We start from the raw sequence: 2,534 nt of genomic DNA, 5'->3' as shown, positions 1-2,534 counted from the left end.
CTCTATAAATGTCTATCAGGTCCAGTTACCTAATTGCATTGTTCAGCTCTATAGCCTCTATGCTGAGCTTCTATCCCAATGATCTATCTTTCTCTGATAGTGGAGTATTAATGTCACCTACTATTATTGTTGACTCTGTGATTTCTTTTTTCATCTTTTGAATTTTTTTAATGAAATTCACCACTCCATTGTTGGGCGCTTTAATATTCAATATACTAACTGGATCTTGGTTTACTGGTCCTTTGAGCATTACATAGTGCCCATCCTTGTCTCTTTTTTTGTGGTTTGAACCTTAAGGTCAATTTTGTCAGAAATTAGGATTGCCACCTCTCCTTTTTTTAAGTTGCCGTTTGCCTGGTATACCTTCCACCAGCCTTTTATTCTTAGTTTGTTTCTGTCTATGCCTTTAGGATGTGTCTCTTTCAGGCAACACATTGTTGGATTATGTTTTCTGAACCAGTCCTCAAGCCTTTTTAAGTTTAATGTATGAATTGAGGCCATCGGAATTCAAAGTTATTATCATGACCTGTGGATTCATTGCTGTTATATCATGCCTTGCATTTTGCGTGTTTTTCTATCTCCCTACATATCCATGTGCTGTGTTTGTGTGGGGGAGTGGCTTTTTCTTGTCTTCTTTTCCCTCTAAGGGTCTGTTATGTTGGTAATTATTGACAGCACCTTGGCTTCCGGATAGAGTTGGGCTATATGGTGGTCTCCTGCTTGTGCTTGATGGAGGTTGATCTTCTGGCCATAGTATCTTCCAGGGTCGGGTGTCTTGCAACATTTTCTTTGAGTCTTTCCTCGTCCTGGAAGACCCTTATCTCCTCATCTATCTTATTTTATTTCTTGGTAAGTTCTTATTGGAGTTTAGTCTAGTTGGTGTCCTCTCCGCTTCCTGTCTGAGTGCTTGATTCTCATTCATTAAGGTGGGAAAGTATGCTTCCTGTATGAGTGCCTGATTCTCATTCATTAAGGTGGGAAAGTATGCTTCCTGTATGAGTGCCTGATTCTCATTCATTAAGGTGGGAAAGTATGCTTCCAGAAGTTCCTTCGGTGTCTTAGTTGTCAGTCGACTTGTGACTTGTGGTTTGTGTCCTGCTCTGTTAGACTAATTATCCAAATATTATTCCTCTTCATAGCATCTGTCATAGATCTCAGGTTATCTTCTGCTTCTTTAATTTTCCTATCTCAATGTCTTTCTCACTTGCTGAGGTCTGTTTGAGTGTCTTCAAAATCACTGATATGGTTCTCTGCCTCCTCAAGTCTAATTGTAAATTCTTTAACCTTGTGTGTAGCTTCTGCTACCTCATCCTTTAGCACCTGTATTTCCCTTTGGTGCTTGGACTTCATCCCCTCTATTGTGAACTTCATTCTCTCTATTGTGGACTTCATCTCCTCTATCATTGCATCCTTATTCTGCATTGCTTCTCTCAACTCCTGAATTATTCTAAGCAGACTTCTGAAGATTTCTTTTTTGTGGGAGATACCTGTCTGACTCTTCTATGAGCATCATTAACTCTGATACTGTGTTTTGTCTCTGATTTTTTTGTTGACAGTAATGTGGTCTGTTGATTTTTCCTTGATCCTTTTGTAGGCCCCATGTTTCTGGGAGACCAGGGTGCCCTTAGATATTTCTCTATGTTACTGTTAAGGATGCTTTCAGGCGGCTGCCTAAGACCTACTCTAGAGGTGGGTAAGATTGTCCTGTAGGCAGAGTTCCTCAATGGCTCAGTGGCCAACAGTGGTGAGGTGGTTCAGTGACTGAGTGGGAGCTCAAGCCTGTAAGTATACCCCTGGGCTGCTCTGACCTGGTCTGTAAGGCTATACTTAGCAGTCTTTTTCCTTTTTAATTAAAAAGGAAAAAAACAACAACATTTTTTTCATTTTTACTTTCAAAGATGTCTAATAGAAGGCAAAGGTTGGGGAGGCCTCGCTTCCAGTGGAGGTGGTGTTGATCCAGGGATCCAGATCCAGGCAATGTGTGAGGAATGTATACTCTTCAGATCAAGGATGCACTGCTTGCTGCTCCCTGGGGGCCTGGAATGCTGAGCCAGTTAGCAGAAGCGCCACTTGTGGAAGGCACAGTAGTGGTGTGAGCAGGAAGGCAGGAGCACTCAGGGCTGCCAGTGCTGGGAGTGTGCTGTAGCGCCACTGTAGTGGTGTGGACTGGTGCCGGTGGGAGCAGGTAGAAGCTGCGTTGGCCCAGGTTGTGGGCGGGAGTAGCACTGGCAGAAGCACAGGGAGTGCATAGTCACTGTGGAAGCTGGTGGGCAGGCAGGGGTGCTGGTGGAAGGGTCCCTGGCAATAATGGGGGTGGATCACCCCAGTCATAGGTCACCTAACTTGTTACAAGGAGATTTCAGGTCAGTTTCCAGGGCCCTAAGTGAATAGAAGGAGAGACCTGAGCCCAGGGTTGGATCACTGCCACATGGGGATAGGGGAACCCTGGGAGAATGAAGCTATTCTCTAAGTGGAGCACTGTTTGTGGGCAGCTGCTGCAGGGGGTTATGCCACAGCTGCGTGGGTCTTCACAG

The sequence above is a fragment of the Echinops telfairi genome, unplaced genomic scaffold, assembly GCF_000313985.2.
Source record: "Echinops telfairi isolate 266 unplaced genomic scaffold, ASM31398v2 ScPeMD7_655;HRSCAF=1070, whole genome shotgun sequence".
NCBI lineage: Eukaryota > Metazoa > Chordata > Mammalia > Afrosoricida > Tenrecidae > Echinops > Echinops telfairi.
Note: the sequence above shows the minus strand (reverse complement) of the source record.